The 19,334-nt window shown below is 23.7% G+C and overlaps 1 long non-coding RNA gene across 5 annotated transcripts in view; it reads left to right on the top strand.

Moving 5' to 3' along the window:
- Positions 1 to 19,334, top strand: part of LOC129984491 (uncharacterized) — a 41,876-nt gene that overhangs the window by 2,390 nt on the left and 20,152 nt on the right. For 3 of the 5 annotated variants that reach the window (XR_008785496.1, XR_008785493.1, XR_008785492.1), the window contains exons 2-5: positions 1,946 to 2,075; positions 8,924 to 9,138; positions 14,551 to 14,681; positions 17,763 to 17,856. This is a non-coding gene — a long non-coding RNA (uncharacterized LOC129984491). Of the gene's footprint in view, positions 1 to 594; positions 755 to 1,945; positions 2,076 to 8,923; positions 9,139 to 14,550; positions 14,682 to 17,762; positions 17,857 to 19,334 lie in introns of all 5 variants that reach the window. The other 2 variants (XR_008785495.1, XR_008785494.1) reach the window with 2 other exon arrangements.

Raw genomic sequence — 19,334 nt, 5'->3', positions numbered from 1 at the left:
TTAATAATAAAATGAGTGTATCTGAAATTTACCTTCTACTCCTAGATGTATTGTTATTTACTTCATTCAAAATGTGATTATTATATGTTTGCATTAAATGAAATATGAAATATATATATCTCTGTGTCCTTAAAATTGGAAATATGAATTTCATATTTTCAGGAAATTGCATTTCATGTATATATATGTAGTGTTAATAAAATCTTAAACTGATTTTTAATTTCGGTTTTCACCTCAGTAAAAATACCATTATTCATGGCTTAGTAATTTGTTATTATTATTGTTATTATAATTATTTATTTTAAATTTAAAAAGTTTTCAAATCAAGTACAAATTTTATAAAATGGTTATCATTAAATTTGAATGAACTCAAGATACATTTTAATTCCACTCAAGATACATTTTAATTCCATCCTATTACATCAGGATTTACTTCTGTGAAAATGGGTTGTTGAATTTTGGATTATATAAAATTTATACTTTTCAAACTCAATTGAATTTTGGTTTTCATTAAGAAATGAATATCTAAAGAACTTCAAATATGTAATTGAAGATGAATATTCAGATTTTAATTACACTTTCTTCTTAATGTAGAAAGATACATTTTTGGCAGTTGATCAAAGTATGGCGGGGAAATCCATATGGAAAAGGAAATGTGAATTGTTGTGTCCAGTTTCATTCTATGCTTTAGAAAATGCATTAAGATGAAGTATAAGATATAAGGAAACTTCTATGTGCACATTTTGACTAAAAAGTACTTTGTTCTGTTAAATTGAATAACACAAGTTTTATATTTTCATAAATTCAATTGTATCTTATCGTATTGAAACAATGTATTTTTGTTTTTAAAAAATGAAGAATTTGATAAAATTATACTTATTATAAGATATCTGAAATTTAATTAATTTGTCAATTTTTTATAAATTAATTCAGATTTTTCTAATATTTTTTACTGATTTATTTCACTCTATTTGCAATCATTTTTATATCTAAGGGGTCATTAATTACTATCAGTCTACTTTAAATAGAATATTGAAAAATATCTGCTTCCTTTATTAATAAGAATTCTATTTTTGCATTGTTATAAATTATTATTATTTTGCATTAAATTAATTTTTTTTTCATGAAAATTAAAGATTATGCATTGATTTCTTAAATATTTTATATTGTTCACCATCTCGATAAATTTATTGCTAATTAAGTATTGAAATATAAAACTTTATTTACGTTTCAGTTATTGTTATTATGAATATCTTTGTACATATAACCATAGTCCATAAGATTGTTTCGTGTTTTTGCTTAGTTAATTATACATTTAGAATTATTATTTATTTAAAAATTATCATTTATTTGAAAGAAATGACACATGGAATAAATAGAAGCAAACAATTGCATTTCGTTAGCATTATACAAAATAATATTTCCTTTGGTTTATTATTTGTATTATCCAAACCTGGATAATTTTATGTTTGATTTATTTCATGCAAAATTTTCACCCTTGAAAATAAAAAATTTTTAGTGTTTTTAAAAGCATAAAAAAGTATCAAAATCATAGCTTATATAGAGTTTAATCGTGATTTATCTTTGTGAATTAATGAAAATAAAAGTTTAATTTATAATTATAATTTCAGTTTGATTATGTGAAATAAGAAATTATTGAATTAAATACAAATTACATTATAGTTATGTATTAAACAGTCCTGATTTCAATTAATAAAAGTTTTTTTTTTCTAATTGCAGTAATTAATTAAATACAATTATATATATATACCATAATTAATTTAATATGGTTAGGAAGTTTTTAGTTAAAATCAAATTATCCAAGACAATGGTTTAAGGATATTAACATTCATCTTTCATCTGCTACACAAAATAAACTTTGGTTAAATACTTTTATAAATAGTGCTTATAACATTTTTTAATATTTTTTTTTTATTTGCACTAGTTGATTTTGGGCTCTCCTTGCTCAATATGCCGATCCAAATGGCCCCTTACTTCATTGAATCCATGACTCCCTTTTCTTACTGACTACACTAATAAGAAGAGGGAAATGACTGGAATAGAAATTATAAATGGTGAGAACATCGACCTTTTTATTTCATATTCTTCTCTTTTGTTATGATGATATATGCTTATTTGCTTATAGTTTATTTGTTACAAAAAATGCATATGCATTTAATGTTTTTTTTTTTTTCTGTATGCTTTATGCTGATGCAATATAAAGGCTTGGTAAATACTAAATGCTATGCAATTTTCTTGTTATTAAATTTAACTTACTATAATTGTTTAAACTATTAATAAGCTATTAAATAAATAAAAAATTACTTAATTTCATTTTTTAAAAGATGATAATTGTTCTTTAATAGAATACTTATTAATTTAAAAAGTATGGTATTTCACTCATTTATACACTGATATGTCCAATATAAATAAATTAGCACAAAATATAATGAGATAGCATTTCTGTTCCTTACTTTCTGGTTAAAAAAATTTCTTTATTACTATAGCATTTATGCTTTCATATATTATTTTATATATTCTGACTTAATTATTTATTGTTTACATTTGATTATTCTTTTTTATATAACCTACTGAAAATGGCAACTCTTCAGAAGAAAAAATTGAAGAAAACTGAACGTTTTCTTAATTCTTATTTAAAAACAAACAATTATGTCTTTAATTAAAATTTGATTTCTTTTAGTCAGTATATAAATCAAGTAGTCCAGTTAAGATAAATAAATCCGGTGTGCTCAATATGCAACTGAGTTAAAACTGAGTCTGCTTTTCTGTTCATTAGTGTTGACCTAGGCTGCAAGGGAGACTTAATAGTGTGAAGTTTGTTCAACATTTCTAGGTGCCACTGCATCTGCCACTAGGAATAAAAAAGCATTTTAGTGTGCTTCTTTAAATCAATGGAGTAGTAGTTTTTATTAGAACATTTGAAATCTTCTCATTTCTGTCAATTCCATCATGAAATGGTAGACAACAGAATGTAACATTAAAATCCTGGAGGAATTTATTGAAAAGATCTAAAGCCCTTAAAAACACAGGATGATTATGAATATGAGGGTTAAGCGCGTGATTCTGAGTACTTAAGAATATATGCACCAATAATTTTTTTAATCTGTCAAAAAGCGTGAAATTTTATAAGATTCAAGCAAACTATTGAGTATTCACTTTTACGTAGAGAGATAATATGAAAAGAAATATGGCATTTCAAAATTATTTTAGAGCTTTATGCTATTATAAAATTCATTATAAAAGAATCTTATATTGAAAAACATTAAAAAAGTATTTATGAAGAATTATTATTTTATTGTACCACTTTGTTCATATAGTATTAGTGAGTTATTTGATTATTAAACATGCAATTTAAGATGAATGATTAAATAAAACTGTTATCTTTATTTTTGTCCTTCAGTCTGTAAGTTATTGACTGAATGTAATCCTCCTTCTTGAATGATTCAGTGTACATATTTGGAGGCATGGAAAGCACTTTCTTCTTGGGGAATTTTTTAAAATTTATTGCAGACCAAGTGTTCTGTTGCCAGAATTAACAGAAATATTTTTTTTTAAATCTCAGATTCTTAAAAAAAAATTCCTTTTATCTGAATTTCTTAAAATTTTTCTGTAGAAGAAAGTTATGTCTATTGATCATAGCATTTTTTAATAAGCAATAAATTTTTTTTATCCTGTAGTTCCAAGACATGAGCTTTTGGGATCTTGATTTCCTCTTTAGAATACTGTGAGATAATTTATAATTTTCATGATTTTATTTAGATTTTTAATTTACTTTCATAGATCATTATGATAAATAAATTTGCCTGAATTCGAGATCCTATTTAATGCTACTACTGCCAAATTAAAAAAATCTTATTAGATGTTCTTGTTATTTTAAACAAAATTTAGGATTGTAGAATTCAGTTTATGTTTCAATGAAAAATAAGTATCTTAAGTGCTGGAATTCAGATAATTTTAATTCCATTTTCTGCTTCTTACTTGTGTGAAGCTCAATTTTCAGTAATTGAATAAAATCAAAGAATAGTGTTTAAAGCAATATGATTAAGGAAAAGAGGACAGGTAGACTCAAATAATAAAATCTATGATTTAAGTAAATCATAGATTTTTTTGGGTCTCAACAGGGTCATTCATTATTTATATTTATTTAATTTTCCAAAAAGTATCAATTATCTTCTAAAAACGATTACTTTTTTTTTTTTGCAAAAAGTTAGAACTACTCTATAAATATTAAAGGTACTTTATTTAATTAAAATTATGAAATATTGATTTTTTATGATACAGACTAGTGTTATTGCTTTGTATGTTGCTCTTTTCTTGTTTCATTTGTGTTGTAATTCATAAGTATAATGAATTACTATTTTAACCCTTGATGCTGTGTATTTTCTTGTTAAGTACATATAATTTTTTTATATATATAGTTAGTGTAAGCAGCATCATTTATTTTCTTCTGAACTAGTAAAAGTTCTAAAAATCCTATTTTCTGGATTGATCTATATTCTTTGTGTGGATGTATATTTATATTGTCTATTGGTAACCTAGGGATTAAGAATATGAAAGGGATTCTTAAGAAAATTTAATAATTTAACTGTTCCAAAAATAGTAATTTCTTTTTATGTCAGTTTTAAAAGAGAAAATTACTGTTAATATTCAATTGTGCAATTTGTTTGATTGCATTAAAAATCCTGAGTACAATTTCATTTTGTGACCCGTTTATGAATTCTATCATGACAATTTAATAACATCTAAATTACATAAGGTGATATAAAATGGATATAAAATATATTAAATTAATTTTTTAAGTGTACATTAAAAATATTGCAGGACTATAAAAGAAATTAAATACAATATTAAGGTCACAAAAAATAATATTTGCAATAATTGTGCAGTTATAATGCTGAAAAGTATTATTCCATTTGCATAATTTTTCTAACCAAGAAATTATTGCTAATGTGAAGGCTGCAAAATAAAATTAAACTTATTTATAAATTTAGAATAAAAATGAATAGTTTAATGAAATAAGTTTCAATTGTAAATGTTAATATTTTTATATTATTTAAAAAAATTATATTTTTACTTACTTTTGGCTGAAATAATTGTAACAGATAATTACATTGAAATTCTGATTTAAATCTGCACCATAGTTAATATAATTAAAATATGTGTGTGTTTTTTCGGGGAGGGAGGTCGAAATTGATGAAATAATAATAACAAAATTCTAAAACTGCTTAATGCAATAGTTGCAGTTATTTCAGTTATCGAACTGATATTTGTAAAAAAGTTTAATTTCAAATGAAAAAAAATAATTAACTCCTGTTGCATGCTATTTCAAAAAGGCATCAAATTCATATTTCAAAAGACTGAGGCATGATAGTTAATAAGACTTAGATCAAGTATAACAATTGATGTGTCTTTTCCCTGGAAAGAAATTTTTTTTCTAGTAATAATGCTTAATATTTATTAATTTTAATGATATAAAATGAATAATATGTTCATTTCCTTGAGTTGTCTATAAAACATACTAATTAATAATTCAGTGAAAAATTGTTAAAGCAGTGGAGCAAAATCCAAAAACAGTCATTGTCTTCTGTTGTACGGAAATGTATTCAAACTTTAAATACTGAATAATATATATGTGTGTGTATATGTAATAATTTCAATTTGTCCACATTCTAAAAATAATTATTTTCTAATCATTTGAACTCAAGCTTCACTTTATCTTTAACATCTAAGTTGCAGAAGCTTTTATTTTCTCTTGATGACTCTTAACACCTACTGAAACCGAAAATTCTTTCTTAGCAAAATCCTATTTTAATTATATATACGTTGAAAATATTTCTCATTCACTTTTCCTTCCTCTTTTCTTTCTTCCTCTTTGGATTGTACATTTTGCTGCTCATTGTTCGTACAAAAAAATCATAGTGATGGATAAAAATTGAATTTTTTGCCCATCATATGCATATTACAAATTAAAGGCTAAAACCTGTTCAGAAAATCATTATAAATTGCATTAAAAATACAACACTATAAATTTAAAGAAACAGTTAAATTTTGATCACCTATGTGTCCCTTGATCAATCAAATTATCATCATCACATCCAATAATAGTTCCTGCATAGATTTTGTGATGCTGTTCATTTTTTAATGCTCTTTTATAGTCACTAACTTCTTTCAAATAACAAACTTGTTTTAAATATTACCAGTGAGTATCTTTCGTTTTTATCTTGAAATGTTCAAAAATGACTGGCATCAAAATGCTTATCTAGTCTTGTGCTAATCTTTTATATATAAAACAACTTGATAGTTCTCTATAATGATTTCTTGCTAAATCTCTTTTATTTGTGGCATTTTTATAAACTGGCTTTATTTTGAGTTTAAATGTTTTTATATTCTTTTTGTTTTCCATTGCTTTATTTTACTTAAAATGTTTTGCCTCTGAGAAACTGATAACATGTCTTTTGCATTTTCATGGTTTATAGAAATGAAATTGATATAACATTTGATATTAATCTGAAAGTTGCAATGGTACCTTGCTCTACAAAATGAATATATTTTTTTCTTAGTTTGTTTTCTTGTTAAGCAGATAATAATCTACCCTGGATTTACTATACCCTGATTAAGTCATTAATTCATTTAAACAGTAATTTATACTACTTATTTATTTGTGTGACATTCATACTTATTCGTCAGTTATAAAGCATTCTACAATTTGATACTTTAGAAATAAACATTCATTCAAAATTTTAGTTTTAATACATTTTGTGAAAGCATACATCTTTATGAACTTAGTAGCCAATAATGTTCTCTAATTAGATTATTGACAAGCTGTCCAAATTTTTGAATAATAATTTTAACTTTTTCCATGGCATCTTCAGCAGCTACCCTTATTTTGTGTCTTTTTATATTTTTAGTACTATTCCTTTGCAATTGAAATCCTGTTATCTATCTGTTGCCTTTGCACTCTTTGAAAACTTTTGCAAATTTCCATGTCAATTATTTTATAATGATGTCATTTCATTTTGTCCACTACTCCACATTTAATCTGAAAATTAAATGTTTCAGCTTCAATATTGTTGTTATTTTGTTGACCATTATTATTTGTTGTTATAATATTATCATTATTACTTGTTGGCCAAAATTATTTTTTAACCACAAAGGCCAGTAAGCTTTCATTCTTGCTGATATTTGGCTCCATTAATACCTATACTTCTTTTTATTCAGAATTCTGGGAACTTCATTATTTAAGTTCTACTGAAGTTTTGATTAATTTTAGCAACAAGCACTTTATTATGCCTTCATAAATTTATTATATTTATTTATTATCTTCTAAAAGTTATTATATTTTGCAAACAAAAAATTATATTCCAATAACAAGTTATTTTTAAATGTTTGTGATATAACTTTATATTGCATTCTGATATCATAATGATGATAACTTTACCCTTACATTTGCCATTATGATAACATAATCTATACTATTAAATTAATAATATGGATTTCTTAATTATTGCTAATGTTAATTCTGTAACTGTTGATAATGTTAAGAGTTACTGCATGCATTGTTATGTTCTTATAATTTCTAACCAGTATATTTTCATTCTTGCATGAAAATTTTAAAAATATTTTTCCAAATGGTCCTGAATTACTGAGAACAATTTTTTCCTCAGACACAATTGATGTGATGCATTTGCCCTTCAAAATCTTTAATTAAATTTTTCTTTAGTATATGAACTGTGCAGTATCACAATTATTGTGAAACTTCTTAAGAATATTTTTCAAACTAAATGTCTCTTACAAGTAAATGCATGTTGCTATAGCAACATATTGCAAATAAGGCTTGAATGCAATGGCAAAATCGACTCCATTTTCTTTCTTGATACTTTATTCATAAATTTGGAACTTATGATTACTTACTAGCCTAAATTTAATATTTCAATATTTTTCCTCTTCTCAGAAATTTTTTTTTCCAGAAATGCTATTCTGTTTTGCACCTATTTCACATATTAAGAAAATCATTCAGAAAAGGTTGCTGACATATTAAGAAAAAGTTGCTGAAAAAATTTTAACTCATATTAAACAATGATATTAATTATGAATTTTTCAATTCTTTAAATTTAAAAATTTTTATCTAAATCTATATCTAGCATTTTTCTTCTATCTGAAGACATTTATGTATTTATCACCTCTCAACTGTAATATGAAGATCACAAAGTTAGATTTATTGTTAAATTTAAAAGTGATATAAAATTTTATTTTTAAAATATTCATTTGTACTGCAATACTTATGTTATTGTGTCACAATTCTTACTTCTCTTTTTCTGCCCAAAATTAATAACTGCTTTTAAAGAAAATCTCATCCTTGTTTCTGCAAAATTTGCTTTTTAAACTTTTTATATGAATAGTTGAATTTAGAACATACCGTACAGAAATGATTAATAATGTTGTCATTAAACATAATATGTGTGTAATATCAACACATTCATGATAAATTTCATTGGAATAACTGGGACATTAACTCATTCTCTGTTTGTCCTGTAAAATAAGTTTGAGTTCTTTTGCTATCATTAGTTGAAACCTTGAAATAACTGACACAAAAACATGTATTTTCTTTTGATTTTTGTATTAAATACATTAATTTTGAATGCAAAATTTTGTACTTTTAATCTAAAAGCTACATGAACATACTATTACAAGAAACTGTAACATATGAATTTTGTAAAAAGGGTATACATACAAAATAAAGATTTCTAACTAACCTACACATAAATTTTGAACCAAAAAATAATTGCTTTTGCCACCATTTCTAAGTATGTGATTTTTATTAAACTTATATCAATCCATGTACTCAAAAAATTTAGAACATTGTAAAAATTAATAATTTTTTTTTTTTTTTTTTTTTTTTTAGATTTTACTCTGATTTTGATTAGATCAATCTCCACACCCGAACATGAAATATTTTTATTAGGCCTGAGTATATATTAAAATGACTTTTTTACATTGGGCTTATGCTCAGTAGAAGAATTCGCCAACTGACGTGGGAGCATTATTGTAATGGAAGTCAAATCTGGCATGATGCCCATTTTAAAATGCATTACACATCTTCTGTTCCTTCTGTAGAAGGTAGTGTTTTTTTTTTTTTTTTTTTTTAATTTAAGTTTTAGTGAAAATTGTATTAGAGATTGTTTTATTTCAAATTAAAATTTTCTTATCACAAATCTGTGATTTATTTTAATAATCACATCTTTATTTAGTTTGTTGCAATACCATGAAAATGAAATAATTGTAAAGTTATAATTTTTATTATAATTTTGTGATGAATTCTTCAGATGTTTTTTGAATCTTGCAACATCTCTTTCATCATGTCTGTTAAAATTCATTTGGTTTATTTCCATTTTCAACGTATAGATAATATTATTTTGAAGTAAAATAAATTTTAATATTCAATCAAGGCAATAATTCTAGCTACTCAATTTATGCATACTGATTCTTTTCAAGTTCACAAATTTTATCTGCATCTTCATAATACCCCTGAAAGTGATGCATGTAAAATTTATCCTTCTAATTTTTTGTTGATAACATCCATAATTTTTATCTCTTTATTAAGAAGTCTTTAAATGCTTTAAATATAGTAAGTTTCACAGAATAATAAATATATAAGAATTCACAGGAATATAATTTAGAATTAGTCTTTATCATTCAAAATTTTGACATCTTTCTTTATTTTTAGCTTTGGTCAGAAAAATATTATTGCCAGTGACATCTGATTACAATAAAATATACATAATGTCTACATTATTTCTGTAGCTACTTTTTATTGAAATACTTAAATTGTTATTATTATTATTTTGCAATGCAACAAAACACAACGTTTTTAAGAATTGCTCATTCAGTCAAAATAGCATTTTTTTAATTCTCTTAATATTTAATAAAACTTTAAATGTCTTTAAAACTTGAATTATCCAAACAGCTGTTACAGACTTCTGAATACTATGCCATCTTTATTTGTTATTTAAAAATAGACACAGAACATTTAACTCTAGTAGTTAATATATTTTAGAATATTTATCATATAACTGTGGAACAACAGAAATCATATTTTTTTTTAATTAAATATTTTTTTAGTATTTTATTATCAGTTATATCAACACCCCTTCTAGATGTTAAAGAATTTAAAAAAATAAAATTAAAAAAAAACTGTTTATGTTCTGTTTTTTTACATATGAATTCTGTATTGCTGCATACTGGTATTTTAAATTTAAAACTTGTTCTCTCATAGAAAATTGCTTTATATATGTATAAATATATAAAGATGATGAAACTGTTGATTATGTGAGACTTTAATATATATAGTTATCAATTTAAAACATTGTAATTTTATTCTTCATGAAAAAGCTTTTTTCAACTGTACAATTTCTGTGAGACACATATTGTGATAGTTTCAGAAAATTTCTTTGATTTTTAAAAAAAAATTGTTTTACCCTCTTAATATTTATTTATTAGCATAGGTAATGTCCGAATGAAGACAAGATGCTTAAATTTAGATATAAAATTATATTTAATATTAGTAAAAAAAATTTCTAAATTTTACTGCAAATTATGACTTTACTAATATAGAACAATTTACTATAAGTATTTAAATATTTAATTTATAATGTGTAATGTTGGCTCAGATCTTTGGACTACCTGAAGATGAAGGTTATTAATTTAAAGTAAGATCTTGCAGTTTTATTTCTGTCATGGAGCTAAAATATGGATTTTATTTGATTATTGCTTCTGTCAATATCTTAAATTAACCTAAAGGATCCATAGACTGTGATAAGTAATTCAGATTCTTTATCAATAATGTTCTGCTATATTCTTGAATTTTTGAATGGTTGAAAAAGAAATTTTAGTCAGTCATAATATCTAAATCTGTAAGAACTTATAGATGAAATGAGAGAATTAATAGTAAGAGTGATGTTTCAAAAAATAGGTACTTTTTTATTTATTTTTTTAAATTTTGGTACTTTTGAAAAAACATTTGTCTAAAGACAACATTTTAAATCTTCAGTTAAATTATATAAACAACTTTTTAAAAAGTCCTAGAATGACTTATTTTATATTTGGTTGAAATGAGTGAAGCATTGATATTATTATTTTTGTGTTTAGTTGTACTGTTTTTAAATACTTAAATGACTTTAGTTATCAATCGTCTGTGTTTATATTTAAGAATTTTTATTCTTTTTAATGGCAGCCAATTAGTTAGATTACCATGTAAGAGATTCAGATTTGTTTTATTTTAAATTCAACATTAAGTCACAAATTTTCACTTAAAAGATCTTGATTGATACTATACTCTGTTATGCAGTTAGTGTTTCCTTTTAACTCAACATAGTTTGATTGAATGTTGTATTTCATATATTACCCTTATTTTAAACTTCTTAGTTTTCTTAAATTTTACTTCCGTCCCTATCTTCCTCTAGGTAAACACACATGTATATTTTCTTTCTGAATGTATTCAGTATATCTTCTTTATTGAAAGTCTTCTAATTTTCTATGTCTATATTTCTGTATTGTTTCTGATTTTTCATTCACTTTTTAATTATTTGAAAACATAACTATGGTAATAGTACTTTATTTTGAACTGTTCGACATATCAAGTTTTTCATGAGCATTGTATCACAGAGGAATTTGCTTTTTAGCCTTCTCAATTTCTTGCTAATAAGTGAATCTACTTTAATAAGGTTAATTAAATGTAAAAATTGTGGGAAACTACAATAATGGAAGTTGAATATTTAATTTAGAATTAATGATATTGTATACACATTTCTGAAAACAATTTCCTGACAATAAACAATACCAAAGTATTTTTCAATTTTAAATTTTTTTTCAACCAGCTTTAAAATTGGTCAATTCCAACACTCCTCATAATTCCAGCATTTTATAAATAAAAGAAATGAATTGCATACAAAATTCTCAAACATCTTTTTGTGAAAGCATTTAAGTAAATGCTTCTGCTAATTGTCTTTTGAAACTTAATGTATTGCAGTTACTTTTTATTCGACTTTTCAAGTATAAAAGAGAAAGGTTTTTTTTGTTTTGTTTTTTGCATTTAATTTCTTTTCTAACAGTTTCTCAATATCATTTATTTCATTGTGTGTATTTTTAAAAATATTTTCGAACTGACAAAAGCTCCAGTTTGATTCGATTTAAAGACAGTGCTATCTACTTCAGTACATTGTAAAAAAGCACTATTGTATATTGAATCAATAAGCTTATAAAGTTTTAAAAAATTAAATATTTTCTAAAAAATTAGTACTTTTGACTGTATGTTTTTATTATATGTTATCTTATATGTGAATATTCAAATTTTGAACTTTTTATATGTGAAGTCCTTTGAGTAACACAAGGAAAATTTTATTTAATCAAAGAAGATTTAAATAATATATTTTTAGTGTAATAATTAGTTGAATGGTTACAGAAACTTTTTAAATTATGTTTTAAAAAGATTTTAATTTTTTGAAGGTATTTAGAAGTTACTTTCAGGCCTTTCAAAGATTTTGACATTTTCTTTTACATCTGACAATATATTAAGGCAAAGTGTGAAACAATTTATTGTCTTGTTTTACATTCATATATATTACTACAAAGTTATTTTTAGTCACATACTTTATTTATTAATTCTTAATAATGCTATAAATGATAGTTATTTCCTAAAATGTTGGTACATTTATAACTCTGCATCCAGATATTGTTGTCTGAAAATTTTTTGATACCAGTTTATTCCAAATTTTTTGTTTAATAAAATTTTGCCTTTGAGATTGGATTTTTTTTTTCAGAGCCATTTTTACCAAAGATTTATTGTATTAAATGGAACATGATGCACCTTAAACCTTTCATTGTGAGTCAGATGTCCTCATATTAAGAGGTTCAGCATCAAATATCTTTTTCATTATCTAAACATTTGGAGATCTTGTAAAACAATAATCTTCATATTGCTTCAAAAATGAGATGTTCCTCTAAATTAAATTTGTCAAAATTTTATAAGAATAGTTTTTCAAAATAAATTTTACATTTTAATTTTTAGAACTGGTGGACTAATTTATATTAATGAGAAATACCAAAATGAAATGGATATTTTTTTCCTAAAAGAAAGGTTTTAAAAAATGTTAATAGTTAATTATTATGTCTTGTATTTGTAAAATGTATTTTTTAAACCTATGTATTTTATTTTTATAAAGCAATTATTTTATCAACAATGTGAACAGCTTTAATAATTTGGGGGGAGGGGTTCTTAAGAGCAGATTATTGGCAGTGTTCTTCAAATATGAAACTTTTTTATCTTTGATTTTGCTCTAATGATTTTTTTATTTATGAAATTTTTAACAATATTTAAAATAGTGATAATATTAAATGGAAGTGTGAATTTTTTAGAATTATATTAACTTCGAAAATATTACAGTGGAGAGGACTATTCTGTGAAAGTGATACTATATCATTTATTTGGTTCTTCTCTGAATAATCATGAAAACAAGTGTTTACTGATTACCTACCCGAAGAATCAGTCATTATGTCATTACTGCTTCTGATGCATCTAAAGATCTTCTGCTACTTAAAGATCTACTGTTTAGAATATATTCCTCATTCTCTGCTTATTTAAATGACCTTGTTCTTTACTGTTGCGTCAAGTATGTCTTGGTTGGAGAAATGTTAGTTGCAATTAATTTATTTTGTTTGACTAAAATTGAAGTGAAGTGTTTCTGTGAGGCTTTGTGGAATATATGAATTTCTGTAAAAATAAAGATATATATATATTTTTTAATTGTGCTTCTTACATATCTGTCTTATTTTTCTGTGTTTATATAATCTTAGAAATAAATATTTTAGAAAGGCAAACCAAAGTTAGAATAGTGAGAGCTAATATATATTGATCGAAATTTATTCAAACTTAATGCTGATTATATATCCTCAAAGAATATTATCATTCATTTATATCCTCTACTCTTACGATATTTCTATTGCTATTTCTTTTGATTGCTTTTTTTTTTTTTTTTTTTTGTCTTTCTGCAATGTAAAGGCGAAATTATTTTTCTTTATAATATTATTCCTCATAACACTTACCATAGCCTTGTTGATTTTAGAGGCTTATTGCTTGTATAAACCTCTAAAAGCTTATTCTTATGATGTTTAACTAACTTTTTAAAAGTGGGTATTTAAGGCAGTGTGCCCTATAGTATGCAGTGAAGCAAAATTGCATCTCTTTTGTTTCTTAAATTTATTGTTCAATAGTTGGAATAGTAATAAGATAATTTACTTGTTTCACGTTTTTTCAAAAGTGAAAAAAAAAATGTATTAATTTTCAGGTAATAACAAATTTTTTTGTATTATTATTTTTAGAATTAGAATTTTTTTTTTTTTTTCTATCCTGTATTAACATGAATTTATATAATTGCCACTAAAGAATTGAAAATAATCCCACATTCTTTTAAATATTTGTATTGATGAATTTTTAATGCTAGTTATTAATGCATATATTTTATTAATATTTTCCAGTAATATATCACAGTGATGCAAATGCAAGTACCAAAAGTCTATCAGCTCTCAGCTGGTCTAATTTTTGGTATCCATTTAGTTAGTCATTTTGTTGGATTTATTATAAGAAAAGGAACTGTTTGAAAACACAGGTAAGAACAAATAGGCTTAGTTGCCTGGTTTTGTGTTTATTTATACTGAATTGAATGTCTAAATCTGGAATTATTTTTAATATATATTTTTTAGATAGAATTAAGAAAATATGAATGCATTTATGTATGTGTGCAATTTTGTAGAAATGTATGTCTGATATTGTGTAACTAATGTTATTACAATTCTAAAACAAAGATTAAAATTGCATTTAGCTAAAAATTTTAAAATTGTTGAATTTGATTTACAATTCTCTGACCTGTTGTCATTTATGTTATTCTTATATCCTTCATTAGTGCACATCAATATTTATCATAGCATGAAATAATGGAATAGTTGTTTTTCTTATTTAATTACAGCACAGTTTTCTTTCAGATGAATTGTTTTTTAATATGCATTTTAAATGTTATATAAAAAGGGTAAATTAACATACTCTGAAAGAAAACAATTCTTAAATTTCATTGTTGTATTCTTTAGCATTCAAGTATATATTAAGAAATTAATGAACTATATACGATTTATTTATTTTATTTTGCTAATTATCATTTGATTTCAAATTATAAAGAAATTAATTAAAAAGATTTTTTATCTGGATTAGTTGTTTTGTTCAGATCAATATTTTTAATGGATATACTTTTATTCATCATATGGGATGATAATAATACTTACAAAAGAACCAATATTTTTTAATGATAAGTTAAGGAATTGCAAGGTACAAAATGGTATAAAAATTTAAATTTCAAGAAACAGGTGTTAAAATTAATCTCAGATATAAAATTACTTACAGACTGATGATTAATTTCTTTTATTATTATTATTATTTTACTCAATTTTTAATTTGTATAATCAAGATTAAAAGCCCCACTTTTTTTTTATTTGTTTATAATAATTTTCAGTCATATAGTTATATCCATGTATATGCGATAGATATTAAAATTGATGCAGCTATACCCAAACAGTACCAATTATCAAATACATCAACATGACTACCACATAGGCTTAACCATCCAATCAATCAGAATTTAAAAAAAAAATCAATATTCATTTCTTCAGTAACTAATTTCTTAATAGCCACCTTCAGTAACTATTCCTTAACTGACTGAGATAAATTTCAATAAAATATTTTATGCATAGTTTGGTATTAGAAAATGTATAAGGATGTGTCACAAATTATTTGTAGACTTCCACTATGCATTTTGATCTGACAAGTATTTTTATCTAGTGAGTTGTTTATCAAACTATCTGTTTTTAAAATTTCATTTTTATTCCATTACGTTATTTAACAAAATAATATTATTATAGAGTTGTACTTGTATTGTGATTATTAATGTTAATTTTTCTATAAAATTATTTACTTATTTCTGAATGAATCATTTAAGGTTCTTTCAATTGTGTTTGTAATCATTTAATATTAAAAACATCATTTTTTTCCCATCATTCTATTTTGAAAATAGTGAAGTGTCAGTTACATTTCCCCTTTAAATAAAGATTCTGTATTTGTAATTTTTTATTGAATGAAATATTTTGTAGAAGAATATTAAAGAGTTCTCATTGATTTCTTAAATTAGTCTATAGATCTTTGTCCATGATAGATTTAATTTTTATGAACTGTTAAAATTTAGAGATTTATTTACATATCAGTTTTTATTATTATTTACTTGTCAGCATTTCTTCTGATTATGAAAATCTTTATGCAAATAACTGTAGCAAACGTGATTTTATGTTAATTTTGCATTTAGAATTACTAAGAGTTGCACTTGCTTTCTTTTATTCAAATTTTGATAACCTTATATTCTATTTTTAACATGTAATAATTTTTTACTAGTAAGTATAAATTTAATTTATGTTACTTTTAAGAATACAAAAAAGTATCAAAAGCACAACTTATATGAAATAAGAAATTATTGAATTAAGTATTAATTGCAGCTATATGTTGGATGATCATAATTACAATTTTTAAATATTTTTAATGTTTTCACCAAATTTATATATTAATTTAACTAATCTATATAATATAATATTAAATAATCAGTTAATGCAATGAGAATTTTTAGGATAAAATAATCAAATCATGTAAGAACAACTTATAAGGATGTTTATATTCATTTATTTTACGACTAATTTTGCATTCCTAAACAAAATAAAAAGGTTAATCTTGTTCAATCTTATACGTTTTTATAACAAATTATAGCTATTTTTTTATTTATTGATTTAATTTAATTTTCTTTCATTGTCAATAGGCTGCTTTGAATATACATTGAGCTAGGTGCAAGCTTTCCCATGTAGCTTTTCTTTCCTCTAGTGTTCATGACTTCTACCTTAAACCGACTTCTCAATAGGAATATAACCTTGGTCATAAATGTGTCTGTACTAAAATTACAGATGATGAGTACATCGACTTCTTCAGTTAAAAAAATATATTTGAACCATAATAATGTTTTTAAGAATTAAATCTGACATGTTTTACAGTACTTGCATTGTTTTATCATTCAATAGAAAGTACTTAATCTAAATTAACAATTTAATAAAAAAGAAAATTTGATAATTATAAATGTTTTTCCTTTTGAAACAATGAATGTAAGCTGTTATAAAAGGCACAACTAATAGATAGAATAATTTAGAATTTATCAAAGTCCATCAAATAATTCATATAAACAAATGTTGCATGGCACATATAATTAGAATTCAATCCAAACAGTTGAAAAGACTCTGAAGACTCTTTTAATTGAAATGGCTCTTACATTAAAAAAGCTAACATCTATCAACTATGAAATCACTGATTACTTTTTCAGAGCTTAAATGTTCAGCGGAATTAAGTTTTAAAAAATGTGTCTGTGAAATAATAATCTTATTTACAGTATTTTTTAAGTACTATTTGATGAAACAATGAAGTAAGTTTGAACTTCGTTTCTATACTGGTTTTTTAAGGAAACTGATTTAAGAACGAAATTAGAATCTTGCTTCAATTTATATTTATTAGAATTTCCTAAAAGTCACTTTCAGTTCTATTAATGTGATATGTATATTTCTTGATTTTTGTCATGTCTTATTTCTTTTATTAATATTTTGTTCTTTCTTAATAGGTTTGCTTTTACAATGAGGATAATAACTGTGTTGAATCTAAATGTTGTTTCCCTTTGTATGGATTTTCTGCAGAAATTAAAACTACTCTTAAAGGTAATTTATTTAATTTAAAATAGAAAATATTAATTGTCTGTAATATGAACTTGTATTATCTTTTTTTATATAATTCTTTTATAATTCATTTTTTGCTCCTTGAATATGAAAGAAATTAATATTTTAACTCTGATAATTCTGATTTCCCTATGTGACTGATTTCAGACAGCTGAAATTGTTTTATTTATCTTTAGTAATTACAACATAAAAACATTATATAATTGTTTTGAGCTAATGAAAGTTCTATAAATGCTATTCATGGGTTGATCTGTATTCTTTTAGTGTGTGCAATTTTGTATTATTCATAGGTTATAGTGATTTAATTATTCAGAAAATAGTAATTTTTCTTATAATATTACTTTTGAAGGAGAACATAGCTATCACCATCTCTATTGATAATATTCAATTTGAATTTGTTTGATTGCTTTAAAAACATTTAATACTATTTCTTTTTGTGATTACTTTATGCAATACTATTATTACTTATTAATTATAGTTAAATTTCATATTGGTATAAATTGATAACCAAGACAGGCATTGTGGAAGACATAAAAGTAATAAAGCAGTTTTATAAATGTGCATTAAAATTATCGTTGAGCATGAAAGGCATTAAAAATAATCTTTAAGATAAAGATAGTTATAATAATTAACAATATTTTTTTACTTATGGTGCCTAAAAGTACTATTCCTTTTGCATACATATTCTATTAATTAAAAAAAGACTGTAAAGTATTATTCTACTTATTAATGTCTTCAAATTAAATATAAATAGTTAAATGACTTAGCTAAATTTTTTATACATATGTTATCTGTAATGAGTTATAAAATAATTAAAATGAATTATTTTCTGAGAGTTAAAATTAATTATTGTTTAATTAATTATAACAAATGTGTTACATTCAAATTGTGATTCAATACTGCACCATAGATTAATACATTAAAGATGCATATTTGGGGGGGGGGGGTAAGGGTTAAAATTCCATGAAATATTAAATATTTTTGTTATTGTGAAATGATGAAATCGCTTATTACTATTAAACTATGCAATTATTGAATTGACTTTTTTTTAAAGTCAAAAATGGATTGTGTTGAAGTTGAAATATAATTCCTATTACATACTAATACATATTTATAAAAAATCAGCATTCATTGTGAATAAGATTTACATTAACCCTTATTTTCATTTTGTATAGTATACCATACATACAACTTTATAAAAATATACTACCACTATAAAATAATTTTTTACTTAGTTTTATTAAACGATTTTTATTACAGGTTTTTTTAAATTTATTTTTTGATGTTTTTTATAGTGCTAAAAAGCTATCTATATACATTTTTTTTTTTTTTTGCTTTTCTTCAGAAAAGCAATCTTGCCACGATAAGGGTTAAATGTCACTATTGTTTTATACTTCCCTAAAATTGGATATGTTTAATCTGTAGGTTTTCATGGCTTAAGTATTGGTATTGTTATGATG

The sequence above is a fragment of the Argiope bruennichi genome, chromosome 9, assembly GCF_947563725.1.
Source record: "Argiope bruennichi chromosome 9, qqArgBrue1.1, whole genome shotgun sequence".
Lineage (NCBI taxonomy): Eukaryota > Metazoa > Arthropoda > Arachnida > Araneae > Araneidae > Argiope > Argiope bruennichi.
Note: the sequence above shows the minus strand (reverse complement) of the source record. Positions and strands in the feature narration are given on the sequence as shown.